Below are 21,033 nucleotides of genomic sequence, written 5' to 3'. Positions count from 1 at the left end.
CTCAAATCAGCCTTTGACTACATCAATCATACCAAATTATGGGTCGCCTTGAAGGATCTTGAGATGCCTAGCGGCCTGATAGTCCGACTGCATAAAGACAATTACGCCCAAGTCAGGCGGAGCATTAGCAAAGATCGAACCAAAAATATAAGTGTTTCAAAAGAAGGCCGTCGAGTTTGTTTTTCCACTCCAACCTTTTTTTTACCTTCTATATGAATGGGCTTATCAATGGATTGTTTGATTGTGGGAGTGATCCCTCTAAATTAGCAGGTAGTCAATTCCCGCTCTCCTCTTTGCAGACAGTATGCTGCTAATTTCTAAAACCACAATGGGCATGCAGAATATCTTAAATTGGTTCACAACAGCCTACAATGATTGTGGCCTCGAGATCAATTGTTCAAAGACCAAGTTCATGGCTTTTAATCCTCAAATCTTTTAAAGGGAAAATGAGGCCGGGCTCAAATATTGTAGAGCAGGTCGAAGTCTTGCATTATTCGGGAGGTAAATTAACCATAATCTGACATGGTCTGCCCCGATACAAACAAGCATTAAAAATGCAATAGGTCTCGCCTGTCATTAAGTTAAAGCCATTTGCTTTGCTATACAATATTATTACCAAAGCAAATGGCTTTAACTTAATCAAAGGCGAGCCCTATTGCATTTTCAATGCTTGTTTCGTAAAAGATACAAAAATAAACAAAGCTTGCCTCAGCGAGTCTGTCTCGAGGCAGAAGGGTCTCATGTGTCATTACTATGACGAGGAGGACTTTCCGACCTAAGAGTAATGAAGATCACCGGTAAGTAATTCATGCCGTTGGGCTACGAGATGTGTTTTCGTGCCTCAGGTGTGTTTTATTTTACATCGTACAATGCGTCCCATACAGCACAGCTACATTAGAGATTCGTTAGCACTTGCATTCTGATTACCCTCTGCCAAAAGTTCCTCTATGCCACACACAAGCGTTTTGTGCCTCCTGGTTCCATTTCCCAAAATATGCTTTAAAAAATCCCAGTGCCAGTCGCTAATCCGAATTAAAAACTACCAATAAAGTTTCCAGAAGGAATAACGAAAAGCTTTTAGTAACTGGCAGCGGCTTCATGTGATTCGGCAAAATGGCAAGGGTTTTAATTTAAAGAAAAAAAATGGCTATGCGCCTGGAAATAAGTTGCTGTAACTCGCACGCTGAAAAGCACCAGACATTCCTACATAAGAACGACTGTTGCGGCGGTAGCTGCTGCATCAGAATATCGTAGCTTACCCAGGTGTAGCAGCTGAACTTCTTTCAGCGAGGTCGATTAACAGGCGTGAGATTTACACGGAAACGTGTTGAAACGAATTCTATTGTTACGGTCTGTTCAGAGAAAGTTTAATTTATTTCTCAAAGTTTCCTACATGCCATTTCTCCAGATAACAAGTTGTCGCCGTGAGAGTGAACGCGCATGGTGCGCGTTCTTCTTAAACGCTGCGAGCGCGGATAGGAGATGTGCGTGCACATCGCCTGTCCGGGCGCGTGCCATCTCCCGTCTCCCTTCGCTAGCAAAACTGACTATAGGTCTCGCCAAGGCGAGCAACGCATGCGCTGCATCGCTAGGCGAGACCTAAAAAGAACAGCCTTCCCCTCGAGCATGTGGACAGTGCAAATATTAAGACACTAAATCAGCATGGAACAATTGTGTCTAGAGGTGGAGGACAATAAATGTATAAGATCACTTTTAAACCTTCCAATGAACATGCCACTATTTCCAGTACATTTAGACATAGGGTTAAAAAGAATTACACATATTGCTGTTTGGAAAGTTTGTGTGTTCTGGGTGAGACTCTGGATGAGTAACACTTAGATCCCAGTCAAGGAGGCGGTAGCTGAATTACAAAGACTTGAAAAACAGGCCGGGCGAGTGGTCTGGTTTAGGGAGGTTTGTATAGAGGCACTGACAGGGGGGGTGGGGGGTGGTGGTTGTCAGCAGCTCTGATTAGTCGAAGAGCCAGGTCTTGAGAGCCTTCCTGAAGGTATTTAGGGAGGGGGCGCGTCTGTTGTCTGCCAGTAGCTCGTTCCCGGTCTTAGCCGCAAAGTGGGAGAAGGATCTTGCGCCTGTTCTGGCTCTCTGGATGCGTGGGGTTTCGGCCAGTGCGAGGTTGGAGGATCAGAGGTTTCTTTTGGGTATGTGGAAGTTGATTCTGTCGGGGAGGTATTTGGGTCCGGCGTTGTGTAGGCATTTGTAGGCGTGGGTGAGGATCTTGGAAGGTGACTTTTCTCCACAGGGAGCCAGTGGAGCTTTCGTAGGTGTTGGCTGATGTGTTGGTGCCGGGCGATGCCAAGGACGAGTCTGGCGGCGGTGTTCTGTATCGTCTGGAGCTTGCGGAGTAGAGACTTGTTTATGCCGCATAGAGGGAGTTTCCATAGTCCTGTCTGCTGGTGATGAGTGCGTGGGTGACTGTTTTTCTTGACTCGGGGGATCCACTTGAAAGTTTTGCGAAGGGTTCGAGAGTTTGAGACCCACAAACTAATTTAGATCTTCTCATCCGTGAAATACTCCAATTTGGCTTGTACTCGGGCCTTGGCATCAATTGGCACGAGTCCGTGATCTTCCCCCTCACCCCCAGCACGAAAGCGTGGGAACTTGAGTTCCCTCTGGAGCGGTGTACAGATTCAGTCAAGTATCTGGGCATCCACATACACCTAGATGCTGAACAAATCGTCCGCCTCAACTATGGACGTGCTGTCCACACTCTAGAAGCGCAAATTGACAAGTTGCTCAGACTGCCACTGTCCATCACTGGCACTTATCAAAATGATTGTGTTCCCTACATTTTTAGATCTTTTTCACAACATTTCCATTCCCCTCTCAAATAGTATTTTTTTGACGCTCCGTTCTCACTTGATATGACTGGTCTGGAGGGACAAGCGGGCCTGTGTTCGCTGGCAGGTTATGACCCTTCCCTACGAAAGAGGGGGCTATGGTATCTCCGACTTAAGTTTATATTATATAGTTGCCCAGTGCAGCTATGCACATGCATGGTATCACCCAGATGCCAGAATCCCTTATCTTCGCCCAGAGGCTGATCTTGTTCTTCCCGAGCAATTGGCAGCAATCCTCCCCAAGGGCCTCCCCCGAGACCCGAACAGCATTCAAACGGTCTCCACGACCAGTTGGACCTGGGAAAAACTCAGGCGGGTCACGGCCACCCTCTACTCCACAGCCTTGCCACTCCCTAATGCCCGATGTCTGCCGACCACAGGTGAGCGACTAATGCAGCGCACCTTCACTAAATTGGACGTTACTAAAATTGGTGACCTGTTCCCTGACAGCCACGCTTTCGAAACAGATGACTAGTCTCGATTCCCTGATGCCACCTTTATGAACAAATTTGTGCTAATGCGGGTTTGCTCTGCGCGCCACATTCCCCGACTTCCCCCTCGAACCACAATCATTCACTCCTCTCTCGCTAGTCATGGAGAACGACCAAGGTGTCCATCTCATCTCCAAGCTATACAAAGCTTGTGCAGCCCTCATCCCCCTCAATGATAAGAACCGTAGGGACTGGGAGGGAGATTTGGGTAGCTCGATAACCGACTAGCAGTGGGCTGCATGCTACGTTGTCACGAAAAAGGCCTCCCTCAATAGACGACACAAGTTGATTCACTTCAAATTTCTCCGTAGAATATACGTTACTCCGGCTAGAGTCCACAAAATAGACCCCTCCAAGCCCCACAACTGCCGTAAATGCGACGCCTCACACGTGGACTTCGCACACATAGCTTGGACCTGCCCACTTATACACTCCTTCTGGAAGGAAGCACACAAAACACTAGGATATATGATCAACTTACCCGAAATTGCCCTCTTAGGATACATAGTTAACTTCCCCAAAAGGTTAGAAAATTTGCGGCCATTTGTCTCCTATGGGCCAAAAGAGAGGTGGCCATTCACTGGGGCAGTAAGACCGCACCTACAATTAAAGGTTGGATGGGCAACCTGGCTTCTTGCACCATGAGGAGTGAGGTATATGCCACCACAGTACCATCTACCTCGCGGCCCAGGAACATATGGGGCCCTTTTAGAGCCTACCTTACATCCTTGCAGTGCGACCCTCCCTCTCAGTTGGAACAGGGCATTGTCCCCACTGGGGTGGGTTAGTTGAGATATATACATCACACATCGGGCACTATGTGTTCAGTTTCTTTATGACCTTCATAGTATTCACAGTTTTTGCTGCAGGTGTTGGGGAGGGGGGATTTCTCTATGGTCTAGGCTATTGTATGCTTCGGAGGGTATTGTCCACCGCATATTCGATGTTGCATTGAATACGGCTTTACTTTTTGATGTGTTTTTCCTAACTGATCCAAACTGTATGTACAAACTCCTTCATTGTTCTTGGACAATGACGGTGTATATCATTATGAATCAAGATATTTTGACAAAACGCTAAAGACAGTTATTAAAAAAAAAAGTTTTGCGGAGGTGTTGAAGCAGCTGGAGGTGACCTGTCGGTTCATGGTGAGGGATGAGTCGAGAATGATGCAGAGGTTTTTGGCGTGGTCTGAGAGGGTCGGTGGGCTTCCGAGAGTGGTTGGCCACTAGGTGTTGTCCCATGCTGATGGGGTGATTCCAAGGAGGACGACTGTCTATTCGGCGTTGAGCTTTAGACAGCTGTTGGTCATCCAGACTGCAACGTCCTGCATCCCTTTCTGGAAGTTGAGCCTGGCGGTTGTGGGGTCTTTGGTGAGGGAGAGGATGAGCTGGGTGTCGTCTACATAGGATACAATGCTGAGGCCATGTTGTCGGACGATGTGAGAGGGGGCCATGTCTATGTATGGAATAAAAAAGTGATTACTGAACACTTTCTCCGGATGCGGACTAGTCTTTTGGGGACTATATGCTCAGATAGCACATAGGAGATTGGACTAAGCAATTTGGACCTTTTGCAGATAATGTATTGATCAAGGAACCCTATAAATACTTATCTTTGGTGTTTATGAGAGTGAATTGGATAGAGCTACTTGTGTAGATCTAAAAGGGCAATACTCAAGGTGGGTGAGTATTTGACACCATGCGAGCACCCAACACAAAATGGAATATCATTGATTTATAGATGTTGAAGAGGGTTGGGCTAAGGGATTACCCTTGTGGGACTCCGCAGGTTATTTTCGTGGGATTCGAGAAGGGTGACAGGCTGATTATTTGGCTTCTTCCGGTGAGGAAAGATCGGATCCAATCTAGGGCTGTTCCTTGAATGCCGGTGTAGTGTTGTCTGGTGATGAGTGCGCGGTGGGAAACTTTGGCAAAGACGGATCAGTAGGATGAGGAGTGGCCTTGGTCCAGGAGGGTGCAGATGTCTGTGGCGGCGAGTAGGGCAGTCCCAGTGCCATGGTTGCTTCAGAATCCGGACTGGGACGGGTTGAGGATGACGTTGTCTTCGATGAATTGTGTCAGTTCCCTGTTGACCATTTTCTCTGCGACTTTGGCCGCGAAGGGGATGAGCGAGATGAGCCAGTAGTTTGAGGTCGGTGGGGTTGGCTGTGTGTTTCTTGAGCATGGGGCCCGACTTCTGCGTGTTTCCAGTCGTCTGGGAACGTGGTGCTGATGGTGCGTTGTAGTTTGGTGCGATGGCAGTAGCAGCGGCTTTGTTAGATGTGAGGTGGGCAGGGGTCCCCCGAGTGGATTCCTTTCATGATCGTGGCGGTGTCATCGGCTGTGGTTCAGGTTCAGATGGTGGGCTGGCTGGCTGGTTGGGGGGGTGGGGGGAGGGAGGGGCAATGAAGTTGCCGTAGAGGTTTTTGCTCGAGGTGGAAGAAGTTTCCAAGCTTGTCGCAGAGGTCTTGGGACCGGGTAATGTCTGTGGCTTTGCTGTGGGGGTTGCTGAATTTCTGGATGACGATGAAGAGTTCCTTGGAGTTTGTGGACTTGGCTAGGATTTTGTTGTGGATGAAAGTGCTTTTAGTGGTTCTGTTTTGGTTGTGGTAGTCAGTCATGGTGTCCTTGTAGGTGGTGTGGTTTTCGGGTGTCTTGAAGTTTCTCCAGTTCTTCTCCAGGCGTCTGCAAGTGTGTCTGGCTTCTTGGAGGGGAGTGGTGAACCAGGCGGGTTTCCTGGGGCTGGTGAGATGCAGATTATAGGTCAAGGAGAGGTGTTGTCCTAACGGCTAGGACAGTCGACCTCGAATCTGGGGAACTGAGTCTCGGCAATGACGCTGTAAATCCTGTGATTCTGGGCACATCACTTAATCTCCCCGTGCCTAACCAAAATAAATGTGTATCTTCATGAAACGTAACTGGTGCTATGAAAGCACTCAGATGCCAGATTCAGGTCAAGTTTGCGCTATATAAAACTCTGCACACACAAAAAAAAACAAACAAAAAAAAAAACAATTCAATCCGGGGAAGAAATGTCAATGGCCAGACTACCTGCATTCCTGGGTTAATTGACTCCAGAATGGTGCTGTCTATGGAAGGCGAGAGGCAACTACTATGCTGTAATTACATCATACGAGGAGACACATCAGAGCTCAATGAGGCGTGCAGGAATATTTGCACACTCACATGACAAGGAAGAACTGCTCCTGTGAGTGTGTGGAAGCTCATCCAGTGTGAAATAATTAGGAATGACCCAAAAGGGGACTATTGGCATGCCAAAAACTACTACAAACGTGATTGCAACCAGTTAAGGTAGATTTTCAACAAGACTGCCGGAGAAACAAGTATTCTACTTTGATAGTCGGCCCCTCCTCCTTGCCTGCGCTGCAATCTCCAATGGGAGTGCAGTTTCATGAATTTAAAAGGAACTGTGATAGTGAAGTGTCATTGTTACAAGCATTGATACTGGCAAAGTTGCCAAAACAGGTCTGCTTATTGTGACCAATAAATAGCAGTATTGACCCAGAGAGTGCCCGGTCTTCTGTTTGGAGAAGTATACTGAATGTTTATGTGAGTTCACTCTCAAGCAGGTGCACTCGTCTTGAAGGAGTTCGGCAACATGGGTGAAGTTGGAAATGGATATACAGTCAAAGAAAAGGTACTATTCAGACAGAACTCAAAATGCTAAATGTGCAAAAAAAGAATTCTATAAAATACTCAATGAATTTCGTAAACCAAATTGCCTAGAAGGAACTCATCCCGTTACTCAAGATTTCACAGACAAACTGGCAATTCATTACATGGACAAAGCAGACACGTTGGACGCATACTTCAAACCAAGACAACGCACTAGACTAATCCTTTTACAAAACAATCCAAGAATACTCTAACCCAGCCTCTCCGTTCCTTACAAAACATCTCACACAATGAATTTATGGACCTGGTCAAAGCAAGCAGCCCTGTCGGCAGCCCTGCTGACCCGTGTCCAGCGCAAACTTTCAAGACTATTATTATTAATTATTATTTTTTTAACCACCTCTGTCACTCCAGTAAAAAAAATTAAAAAAAAAAATTCAAGATTCCTTAACAACGGGAATATTTCCAGAAATTTCAAAAAGTAATACATACGCCCTTTACTGAAGAAAAACTTGGACCTGCTGAACCCTGACAACTACAGACCCATTAGAAATGGGCAAACTGATAGAAAGATCAGCGTTCGCCTAGATGTCACAATTCGTTTAAGAGAACGCCATACTTTCAGACTTCCAAACAGGATTCCGTCTGGGAAAAGGCATAGATCCTGCCCTCCTTGCCATCTGGGATGACCTGAAGAACACAGTAGACCGCAACAGGGTTGCTCCACTACTCCTCTTGGACCTCTCGGCAGTCTTTGACACGGTTTACCATGACACACTGAAACGAATACTCTACGATGCCGGCATAGAGGGGACTGCTCTAGACTGGATCGCGTCCTACCTTCGAAACAGAACTAAGTCATCCATACCCCCACCTTTCTTGTCCAAACCATACTACACAAAAGCAGGGGTCCCTCAAGTCTCTTATCTCGCCCATGCTTTTCATCATCTACATGAAGTCATTAACAGCACTGATCAATCAATTTCACCTCATGTGCTATAACTATGCAGATGACACACAAATACTCCTTCAACTGGAATGCCGCAAAGACACTGGAAACTCCAATTTTCAGTTGTCTCAGAGCCGTGGATCAATGGATGACTTGGAGCCATCTCAAATGTAATGCTTCCAAAATTGAAATACTCACGAGTGGCGATTGGAAACATTATGACTGACTTGCTGCCTGGCCTGATGAATGGGGATCACCACCTAAAGTATCGAAGGAAGTAAGAAACCTCGGAGTGACCATGGACTCCAAGCCATCTATGAATGCCCAAGTGGACAAACTATCACAATCAAGCTTTGTCACTGTAAAAACGGACAAATCTTCCCCATTTGGGATTTCCATACAAGGTCCAAGCTACCATCTCCCTTGTTCTGTCCAAACTAGATTACGCCAATAGCCTCTACCACGGACCACCTCTAATGACCATGAAAAGACTACAACAGATTCAGAACTCGGCTGCCAGACTACGCTTGCATATCAAACCGCGAGACCACATCTCACCTGTATTGGTTACCAGCTGCTAGAAGATCCACGTTCAAGCTTGTTTGTACCACCCACAAAGCAATACATGGAATAGGACCACTCTTCATCAGGAATAAAATCACCAAACACCTTCAACAAAGGAACCTCCGCTCTAGAGTGGCACCTCGCCTCAAAATCCCATGATACAAGGAAAAAAACACGGGTGGCACATCCTTCTCTGTTCAAGCAGCCAAACAATTGAACTCTTTACCCCCCCACACATAAGATCCAAGGACAACCACCTTATCGGCAGAAAACTACAGGAATTGGCTCTTCCACACATTAGCACCATACGCAAACAGAAATATACAGCATATCCCTCTGTGTAAAAGCATTTGTTTGTACTAAATATATGTACCTATCTGTGTATTGCAATGTATAAACATGTAGAATATTTGTTAAAAAAATACATTTAAAAAAAATATATATATATTTTTTAATTTTATTATTAATTGTTAACAAAAGTTGTAAGTTTGCACGTTTCACATTAACAATGTAAATTGCAATCATATTCCAAAAACCTTAGGACTTCATCAGAACGATTATGCAACAAATAAATCTTAGTGGTAATTACTCTTCTGACAATATTCTCATATGTTTCCAATTGTCTCACCTTCCGATGTTTCTCCAGACTGCGCCCTAGGAGGCTCACAGATGTACCCTAAATGTATTCCACCCTCCCCATATTTTAGTCCATTTGCTTGGACACCCTCAGTTAATATAAACTGATTTTTCAATTATCATAACACCATCCATGTCATTACACCAGGCTGCAATCGTCTGTATTTCCTCCGAACCCCATCTTTGTGCGATGTTCCGCTTTGCCACCATTATCCCCAGTGTAACCCACACCTGAGCCAGGAGCGTAAGATCATTTGATTCCCACATGTTCAGTAGGCATCTCCTGGGCTCTGGCAGCAGTGATACTCCCTCCACCTGTGCTATTGTCCGCATAACCCTGGCCCAGTATTCCGCAATTCTCCAACATCTCTTGACCACTTTCTCCTAAGTACCACAGTGGGGTCTGGTAAGTTATTGACTAGCTTTCGATAGGTGAATGAAGTAGCTCGCCTGTGATCTGTTAGTAATCTATCTTCTAGAGGAGTAGCTTCCGGTACCTTAACTCCCACTGGGAGGGAAGCTTGTAGCGTGTGCTTGATCTGCAAGTAACAAAATCTTTCTGATGCTGCCAGTTGGTATTGGTCCTGAAGACGCTCAAACGTGATTATTTCACCTTTACTTCACATATCGCCCACTGTGGAGATGCCAATTGCATCCCAGTGAGCGAATCCCTTGCTGTTCCTAATTCGCCCCAACCGTTTAGTGTCCCATAAGGGAGTAAGTTGAGTTATAACACCCCGCCAGCCCAACTTAGTATGTGCCTTATGCCAAAGAGCAATAGTGTGTTTTGTGGGATCAAGCAGAGGGGGCTCGCCTCTTGTTGTATAGTGCCGACATCATACCTTCTACCCCAAGTTTCTGTCTATTAGCTTTAAAAGCAGGGTCCGCTTGTGGGGCATGTATCCATTGGTTAACGATCGTCAATTGGGCTGCCCAGTAGTACAATTGTATGTTTGGGAGCGCAATTCCCCCATCGTACCATCCCTTTACCAGTTTGCCCTGTGCAATTCGTTCTGGTTTGTTCCCCCATAGCAAACTAGAGACCTGAGCCTCTATTGCCTTGAAATAACGTGGTGGTACCATGAAAGGTGCATTTTCTAGCACATAAAGGAATCAAGGAAGCGCCATCATTTTAAAAATCGCTGCCTTACCCAGGAGCGTCAATGGTAAAGTGCCCCAATGTGTCACATCCCGTCAGAAACGCTCCAGATGAGGTATGAGATTTAGCTTATAGAAGGCCTCCGGACTTGCAGTTATATTGATTCCTAAATATTTAAATGTGTCATTTGCGAATTGCAGTGGGTAGTCCTTGGGGAGCCGAGGGGGCGGTCCCTTTAAAATAAACAAAACTGATTTGGACCAATTTATGGTATATCCAGACGCACGACCAAAAAGCTTACAGATATTAAGTAGCGCCTCAATTGAGCGATTGGGGAGGCCATATACAGTAGCACGTCATCTGCGTATAACGAGATGCGATCCTCCCAATCCGCTGTCCATCTCAGTCCCCTAACCAATGGTTGCCCATTTAATCCATGCCGCCAACGGCTCAAGGACTAGAGCAAACAAGAGCGGCGACAGTGGATATCCCTGGCGTGTGCCGTGTGAGTGGGAAATCGATAAATGTGCCCGTTAGCTGTCACATGTGCCATTGGGTTGGTGTAAAGCAAGCGCATCAATGCGCAAAACTTGGGACCAAAGCCCATGAGGTTTAGGACCGCAAAAATGAAGGGCCATTCCACTGTATCAAACGCCATACGGGCGTCTAGGGAGAGGATAACTGCTGGTTCTTGTATCCGAGGTATGCGAGCCAGCACCCCATGTAGGCGTCTCAAGTTTAACGCTGTACTTCTGCCCGGCTTGAAGCCCGATTGGTCTGGGTGTATTTAGTGTCCCTAAACGTGGCGTGAGTCGCATCGCTCGAAGTTTCGCCAGAATTTTTGCCTCCCCATTAATTAAGGATATGGGGCAATACGAGGCACATTCCTCTGGGGATTTTCCCGGTTTTGGGATCGCTACTATAGTGGTCAATCTTTGATCTAATGGAAGTTCGCCGTGTTGCAAATTATCACGAAACATATTAAGCAGGTAAGGGGTAATTGTTCCCGCCGTTCTTTTATATAGTTCTACTGGTATACCATTGGGTCCCATGGCCTTCCCAGATTGCAGGGAGCCGATAAAATACATTAAGTACAACAACACTTGAAAACCAGAGTTTATCTAATGCATCTTTAATCTACATACACTTCTTACTTCCTTTATGCATCTACATACCTTTATGTACTTGGATCTATAGATTTATTAGTTCCCTTAAAAAAACCATTCAATGCACTACTTTATTTCTCATCCTATACTTCTATCAATATCTTTACTCTACAAATTATAGATCTGACTGCAGCCTTTGCCTCAATAAATTTCAAAGCTACACTTTTCTGTGCGAGGTTTCTTTCGTTTGGAGGCAACTCTTGTGGTTTGGATTTTAACGGCTGTGCCTAGCCGTGAAAGAAACCCTGCCTCGCAAAGTTAACGTGTGCAAGTGGGCCAGGAGCTGAATGGCAAAGGCAATGAGGTGCAGCGGTTTAAGGCGGCTTATGCAAGCAACCCACGGTGGTAATAATGAGGATTAAAAGGATTGAATTTCGCGCCAGCTCACGGTAGCAAGAAGTGCTGTACTACAGATCCCAGAAGGCCATACTTAGCCACACCCACGGAGGACTGGTTATCGTAATATAAGTAGTGGCACCTGGAGCAGCGCAATTCATTCAACATCGAGCCTCTGAGGAAGTGAGACATCACGAAACGCGTCCGGCTCGTACGCTGATGCTTGCATTCTTCGGACTTTTTCTGACTGCAGCCTTTGCCTCAATAAATTTCAAAGCTACACTTTCCTGTGTGAGGTTTCTTTCGTTTGGAGGCAACTCTTGTGGTTTGGATAGAATGAATATATATATATATATATATATATATATATATATATACACATATACATATATATACATATATATACATATACATATACACACACACACACACACACACACACACACACACATACTCATACATATACACATACATATACACACACACACACACACACACCATAGGTTTCACACACGTTATAGTTACGAATTAGCATTTAAAAAACCTTGCAAATTCACTTAAAAAACCATAGGTTTCACACATGTTATAGTTAGCTGGACATTTCACTCGTAAAAAAACCAATGAAATTCCCCCGTTATAGTTAGTGCAGGCAACTATAACTCACGCGACCGCAATCCTCTGCTGATGACGTCAGATATTATCAGATATTACATCGCTGTATTTAGACACTTATTTACCCATGTCTTCTTCCATTAATCTTTAGCTATATATATATTACAAATATTTATTTTTCATAAAGACACGTCATCAGTGATTTAATATCTGACGTCATCAGCAGAGGATTGGGGTCGCGCGAGTTATAGTTGCCTGCACTAACTATAACTGGGGAATTTCATTGGTTTTTTACGAGTGAAATGTCCAGCTAACTATAACATGTGTGAAACCTATGGTTTTTTCAGTGAATTTGTACGGTTTTTTAAAATGCTAAGTTATGTATTTATAAAAAAAATTCAGGTTTTTCACCGTGCGCGCACGGTGCGTTTTGCGCACCGTGCGCGCGCTGTGGGCGCTCGGTGCGCATCGAGCAGCCACGGTTCGCAGTCCGTGCCGTGCACGCGCGGTGCGCGCACCTCGCGATTTAAAAAAAAAAAAATGTTTCTCTCCCTTGGGGGTCCTTCTGTGACCCCCTGACCAAGGGTAGGGGGTCAGGAACTGTCCTCTGCCCCCTTTTCACGTTCTCCACCTTTTTTTTCACCCCCTCAGACTGCGAGAGACAAAATGGCGGCCGACACTTCCTGGTTTCGACCGATTCGAAAGTTTACCAACATCTAACAACCAATCAGAATTGCGCTTGCGCACGGCAGGGTGCGCGCACAGTGCGCGCGTATAGATATTGATATGCTTTTAAATGCTATTTTCTCAGGAAATACTGAACAGATTTACACCAAATTTCACGTAATTCTGTTCAGACGTTCGGGCTGTAGCTGCGACTAAAGGTCCTATGGAAAAATGCATGGGGAAAATGTGTTTTGGGACCCACCCCCCTTTTTACCGGCCCCCGCTTGACAAATCACCCCGAGACTGTCAGGGTAGGAGCTGAACGGAGCACCCCATTTGTTTTGAAAATGTCGCGAGGATTCGTCAACCGGCGCCAAAGTTATTCAAAATAGAATTTTGGGATTTCCTATGGAAACTAGGTTGTAACTATATACTGGCGACTGTCAGTAGAATATGAAAAAATAAATTTATATATATATATATATATATATTATATATATATACACACACACACACACACACACACACACACACACATACATATATACACATACATACACACACTTTCCATGTACTTATGGAGCTATACATTTATTACTTTCTTCCAATTCATTATATCCAAGGCACTAAACTATTTCTCACCCTATCCCTCTCTCAATATATCTTCTACCCCAACTTAGACTCATCTCAAAATTATTTATACTACTCTTTCCAATGCACTACCCCATTTCTCACCCTATACCTCTATCAATATATCCTCTACATCCACTTGTTTATCCCAAACCCCATACCACTACAATTTTGATCCCCAAAATAGCCCTTTCTAGACTCCCCCTACTCTACCCCTCCTTGCATCATCTGACACCTCTTTTACTATACCGATCCCCCAAAACAATCCTTTTTTAAACTCTACCCTCTGACTCTTCACCTCCACATCCCTTTTTACTCCTCCCAAGCCTCCAACTGCTATGTCCTCCAAAACAAAAAAGTCTAAATCCTTCACTCTATCACTTCACTCTTCTATCCAATCAAAATAACAGACTAACATGTCCACTTTTCAAATTTAAAATTTCACTATACTAATTCACCACTAATCCTTTATGGGTTTCAGAGTAGCGGGCTACTCGCCGAAACAGGGATTCAACACCTCATCAGGGGTAACAAGTACTATATAAATGCAAACCTTTTTCCCCTCTTCTATCCCTACCCTTCTCAATCCAAATAACTGACCAACATCGACCACTCAAATTACTATCATATTTCACTATACTAATTCAATACTAATCCTTTATGGGTTCCAGAGTAGGGTACTACTCGCCAAAAAAAAGCATCAACCCCTATCAGGGGTAACAAGGACTAATTAAATACAAACTTTTTTCACTTTTCTATCCTTCCGCTATCCTTCTGAAACGAAATAACTGACTATCATCCACCACTGAAATTACTTTCATATTTCACTATAATAATTCAACACTAATCCTTTATGTGCTACTCACCGAAAAAGAGCTTGGACACCTCGTCAGGGGTAGTAAGCGCTATATAAATACAATTACAGTACAATACATAGACTCCAGTCCCCTTAACATGGCCTTGAATTCCCTTTAATGAGAATCGTGCCCTGAGCATTTAAGCTGTGAAATTGTCAGGCTCCCCGCCACATCTTTACCTGCATTGAGAAAGGCGTAATTGCCAAAACGCGTATCCATGTTAATTGAATAGACTGTAGAGCAGATTTGTTATCTGGAGCCTTGAGTGGTGGTAATACTCCTATATGATCTATTTTACCTCTGTACAATGGTCACACTGGTGTCCTGCATCAAGCTTTACAACTATTAATCTAGGCTTTCCATGTAACATGAGTGGAAGTTGTAGTCTGATCAGGCTCCGTTTGCAATTTGCACAATTTTCTTTAGAATGAACAAGTCGAATTAGAATGACTGGTATTAGGATTTAAAAAACACTTCTAGGATTAGAGGTTTAAACGTGCAGTTATGCATTAATTCGGATTTCTAACTAGGGTTCGGATAAGGTTTGAGACCACCTCTATTTGGAACTACCAAGACTCTGCAGCATAGTCAGACACTGCCCAAAGCAGCATAGAGAAATTCTCATTAAGAGCAATGTTACAGGAGGCTTCCATGAAGAAAAACCTGCCACAAGAGCTTGCCATAAAATGATACTAAACAGATATTGCACCAAAAGCTTGGCTTTTCACAAAACAATTCAACTAGCTAGAACTTTAATCACCAGAGCAGAAAACTATGACACCAGATTAACAGGCGATTATTAATTCTCTCTATACAGTTTACAGTTCAACATGCACCAAGAGAAAAACTTACCAAGCATTTGCAATGCAATAGGTCTCCCAATTGCGAGATTTAGAGCTATTGGCATTGTAATTGACAATTACTTTTATTTATGTTTTGGTTTTTAAAACATAAATAAAAGGCCTTGTCATTTACAATGCCAATAGCTCTAAATCTCGTAATTGGGAGACCTATTGCATTGCAAATGCGTGTTACAAAATGTGACGTTTACTGCACACATTTTAAACATTCTGCCTCCACCAAATGACGCTGCAGGACGCCCGGGATATAACGTATGCTGTCTGCAGAGACAAAGACATGTGGTTTGTGTGATATGCAACCCAACCCAAGCCTAGCTGAATACAGTCTCGGCAATGACGCTGAACATCCTGTGATTTTGGGCAAATCACTTAATCTCTCTGTGCCTAACAAAAATGAATGTGTCCTCATGTGACGCAACTGATGCTATGTAAAGCGCTCCGATACCAGATACTGGGTCAAGTTCGCGCTATATAAAAGTACTAAAAAGTTATCTTTTCAAGAGTTTGCAAGATGTTGTGCTGTTGTGTTTACATCTATGCCAACGTTGTTTTGCAGAGTTAAACATTGTTTGTTACTAAGTTACATGTTGTCTTTGGGGCTAAATATGAAAGTGATATTGAGTGGCGAAGAGGCTTGCAGGGCCTTGCTGATGCTCCGATACTTTCTGATATCGAAAATATCCTGGTGAGGATGCAACATGCAACAAGGCTATCTATCTCGAAGGCAACCTGATATCTGTATTTTAGTCGCTTGTTCTCTTCCCTGGAAAGGCTGGCTCCCCTTTGACCCTGGTGACCTATCGCGTCCTTAGTGTCTGTAGGGGCTTATCTGCTCCCCTACCCCCTTGTACAGATGGAGGGCGGGGGGCCGGTAGAGCAGGGGGTGCGGGGAAAGCGGAAACACAATGGAGAAGAGTGGGCTAAATAAGACGGAGAGAGAGGTGGACAGCGAGACAGACAGCACATAGAAGAAAGAACAATATACACAGAAGAAGAAATATGTGCAGACCGACAGCTGGGGAGGAAATGGAAAGAATGAATAAAAGAAAAAAAGTAGAATTAATAGACAGTGGTTGGGAGAAACAGAGATGGAGAGAAAGATTGAGAGAGAAAGAAATGGAGGGAAATATGAAAAAAAAGCTGCGAGAGAGAGAGAGAGGCCAGAGAATGAGGCAGGGGAGAGCGAATGGTACAAACAAACAGAAAGTGAAACGAGAGGAAGAAGGGGGCAATGCATGTAATGGAATACGTGGCAGGAGGGAGAGAATGGGAGAGGATGTGGTCCGTCGGCTGCACTGCCGCCTCCTGAACGAATAATGTAAATACGGTGCTATGTAAAGCGCTCCAATACCTTCGGGTCGAGTTGGCGCTATATAAATATGCAACAAAAAAAACAAGACAAGCCCGGCGAAGCGTGGCGTGCGCGCTTGGCGGGGGAGCGCATTCCAGGCGGGGGAGCGGACCCTTTGAAGTGCGATGCCAAACGGATTGCATGGCGGCACGATGCACGTGATTGTGCGCGTGCTCGCCATGCAATCCGCTTTTCGGAGCACTTTTGGGAGCCCCTTACAATAGTCTCGCTTTGCGATTGCTTACGCAATAGCAAGGCGAGACCTAAAAATGACTGAACGTTACACTAAATTTCTCTTGACGCTTGTCTTTTACGATGTAGTAATTTAGATTAAAATTTGGAAAATGTGAACAAAGATACTGCATGCATGAATGCCTTCGATTATAGACAGAAAACAAAGGGCAACAAGACCAGGGTTTTAGTAGAAAAAGTAAGAGGCAAACACCTCACTCACACAGGCTCTGATGCAACGGTCCTAAATGTAAATAGTTTTTATTGGCAAGAAGTGGGTCAATTATTTGCCTTCAGGGAAACATGTGTGCAGCCTCAACCTGGACCACCCAATAAATGCTAAATCTCTATCAAGTATAATACTTTATAATAGAATTTATGAGTATCATTGACCACTGATAACCTAGTTTAACTAGCATACTATATATCTCAATGTGCATTTTTCTTGAAAAAAAACATTGGGGAGAGGAGACCACTTCTTGAACAATGACCGAAAGGGACTGAACTCGATATCCCTGCAAATCAGTCATCTTTCGACATGCGCTTTTTGTGAATTGGCCTGGGAAAGCATGTCTGTGTTCTTAGTGTTATTTCTCAGTTTACCCACCTCACATGTCCCTTCGTACTTACCCAAGTAAGATGTGTTAGATGAAGTAGACACCCGATCCAGTTTTTAAAAACACATTGAGCTTTGACGGGATTAATCACTAGTTGAAAAATGTGCATACAAAATTAACTGATACAGTACTCACTATAGGACAAGCTGATTTTAAAAGGTTTGAATAGTTCTGACAATAACTATGTGCAGTAATATGCAGCTACAACTGAAAGGTTGACTAACTCAAGAAATGTGTTGCTTGTCCTCATCCGAGCTACTTCCCATGTTTTTAAAACTAGACTCGTCTCCCTTTTTTCCACCTCTAATCTGAAACATTTACTTCAGAGTCTTCTTTATTTTGGTTCCCCATTAATGCAAATGATCAATATACTATGAAATTAATGTAGGACAATGTCAAATTTAGTCTTTTTTTCCCCAAAGTTCATGTACACTGCTACTTATTATTCTTTAGTAAACCACACTGATTATTCCTTTGAGTATTGTTTCGACATATGGGCTGGACTAAAGGTGGTAACTCTGCTGAACCCCCAACTTTCTTTGCCCATTCTGCCTCCCGCTAGGGCTGAAATACTGTCTGGTGCCAGCAGAAGTGCACCAATGCCAAGAAAGTCCAGCACCTAACCCACTTATCAAGGATGACGCGGGTGGGGTGCAGGTCAACAGATAGTCTACTAGACCATCAGAGGAATAAGAGAAACAGAATAGGGTGCAGAGTTGACCCATCCTGTCACTGAAAGGCTGCTGGGGGCGTTATAGGTTACAGACATGGTGAATGCTTGGGCAATGCTGCCACTACTAGATATTCCACAACCTGCCAATTCCTGGTGTCAAGTGGGCTTTCTGCCTTCCAAGGGGAGGAAAGAGGCTTATTTTTATTGCGTGGGGAGGGGGGGGGGGGGGGGGGGGGTGCAGGAGTGAGGTAGGTTGCACAAGCAGCAGTCAAAGCAAAAGTCATCTGTGTGTAATGCACTAGAAGGCTATTCTTAAGTAATGAGCTAGATGGTGTGGAGGATAAGACAATAACATCCTATGCACTCCGGAGGACGTGAACTTTTAGTCCTCTGCGTTAAAGCCATTAACTAGGACCTTGTACACAGTTAATTATTGCTATAAATGACCGCTGGCGAAGAAGTTAGACTGACACAGGATTGAGAAGTCTGTGTAAGGTAATTCTGCTAAATTCTGAAGTGGAGGGGGGCGGGGGGGGGTCGACATGAAGTCCACATTCCTTTCTTTAATTTTTTTAAATCTCAAAATCCTTGGTAAGCTAAAATATATACAAAAACACAAAACAAACTAGAGCAGTCGAAAAAACCACCCCCTGCCTACCACACTAACAATTGAGGGTGCACGTTATGAGCTAGTTACTTCCATGAGCTTTTGTGATCTAAGAACTCAAATGCCCTCTCTATGAACTTGCAGCACTGACCGCATACTGAAGAGAAGCTCAGAATGCATTGCCTTCTTCCTTAAGATCTGTGATCCCTGCAAATATTTGCAACTGAGACAGCAAATGAACTGTGGCATCAAGGTTTACCACCTAAGCTTGGCTTGGCACAGGTAGCAGAAAATTAGTTGTGCATCATATTGGAATAATGATTTGATGCAATCCCCAATCAATAAGGCTCCCAAGTAACCCAAGCACACCTATCTCAAAAATCCAAAGAGCAAGGCAAAAAAAATAAAACAAGTGTGATGTAAATGTTCCTCTAAGACTAACCTAAAGTGCTGCTCTTTGCCCCTTCAGAAAGCACACTCTAAATGTTTTTAACAGCTCACTGTGTTTGGTGACCTTCAATTACCTGTCCTGAACAACGTGTGCGTTTCTTGAGGAAAGCGCAGGGGCATTACTGTGAATAAACCTGAACCACTCAAAGGCTCCTTAACAGCAGTGAGCTGTATGAGAAGAGCAAGGCTCCTTAAAACAACGTTCAAGCAATGATCCTGCTGTGTACGTAAGTTGTGGAGTCTGCCAAGTAGCATTAGTAAACTGGAAGGGCTCTGCAAATTAAAAACTATACACTAGTTGGATACCATTTATAAATAGGTTTCCCAGAAATACAAACAAGTTTTCGTTCAAAAAGGTAACGAGAAGCGCACTAAAATTAGAGTAGTACCGGTCATACGGGTAGGTGAAATGACTACAAAGAATGTGCCTGAAATCACCAACAAGTTGACAGGGTGTGGACACCAGAAGAGCCATAAATCATAGTTATAGTTCTTAATGTTTCAGAACAATTCTATTTCTAAACACACTATAGTCAAATAATATGACAAGTACATCCAGATCAGCAAATGTGATAGCAACAACTGAAAGGACATTGAGAACCATATATACAAATCACTGTGCGTTTCAGAGTAGTCCCAGAGAGGGTATTTACTTCCGGTTATCAAAAAAAGTTGGTAAAAATGTTGTGCAAAGTATTTGAATAAAGCAAAATGGCAACCATTTGTAGTCAGAACATGGCAATGAGAAACAGATTCGAATCTTAGCAGAACAAACTAATTTCATGCCATCACTCAGCAGTTTTAAAGTAAAGGAAGTGTCCAAGCATGACCGTCATTCAGGAGTTTAGCTGATTGCTTCATTTACAAACCTTATTTTTTCAATAACAGTTCTTAAGACCAAGTCTCAAGAAAAGGCATTCTAAGATTTCAGCCAATCAGCTTCCAGGCTTCCTAGAAAGAAGGGTTTAGGTGGTTAAAGGAAAGCATTTAGATAATGAGTACAACCAGAACATTTGAACAGGACTGTATATGTTGCCTGCGGAAGAGTCAAGGTTCAATAATTCTGTGGTTTTTCAGATCACCAAATCCAGAGGCAGTATCGCTGTAAAAAAAACTTTTGACAATACAAATAATTCAGACACAATTGAGCTGAAAAAGAAAAAAATTAGTTAACAGAAATTCAAGGATGATCCACCATAAAGGTCGTAGTCAACTGATCCAATGCCATAACTGCACTGTATGCCAGTGTTCCAAAACAGATCTAAAATTCTGTAGCAAAGAAGCCTAAACACACTTAAGAGTTCCGAAAGAATGCCCGTTTCCAGAGATCAATGCTGCATCAAGTAGTAAATGCTGTAAGAAGTGAAGACAAAATCAGGAGCGGAGAATTCAATGTGATCACTTATCAGTCAACATGTTAAAATATCGTTGTGCTCTGTGCATGCAAGCTCAAACTTCTGATTAGGGCCATAACTAAAGCTAGCAAGGTTGCGGGTAAACTCATAACATTGGTTCTCTATTATCAATACTTGGATTACAATCTTGTATTTATGAATCCCTTCAGTAAGGGTTCAGGTATAGGTGCCAAACAAGATTAATCGGGTAGCCAAAATCAAGACCACATTTCCACTTGAATGAGGCTAGCACAAACTGAATGTTTACCGAACCCTGAAAAATCTAGTGGGTCTTTATAAAGTAAAATAATAAAGTAGTTGTCTTCAGCAGATAAAAATCTCTGGGCA

At 43.8% G+C, this 21,033-nt stretch overlaps 1 protein-coding gene across 4 annotated transcripts in view; it reads right to left on the bottom strand.

Annotated features, from left to right (window-relative positions):
* TSC22D2 (TSC22 domain family member 2) overlaps positions 1 to 21,033 on the bottom strand; it is a 160,140-nt gene that overhangs the window by 81,898 nt on the left and 57,209 nt on the right. The window lies entirely within an intron of this gene.

This window comes from Triturus cristatus, chromosome 11 (assembly GCF_964204655.1).
Source record: "Triturus cristatus chromosome 11, aTriCri1.1, whole genome shotgun sequence".
NCBI lineage: Eukaryota > Metazoa > Chordata > Amphibia > Caudata > Salamandridae > Triturus > Triturus cristatus.
The sequence above is the reverse complement of the archived record's forward strand: the minus strand, read 5'-3'. Positions and strand labels throughout refer to the sequence as shown.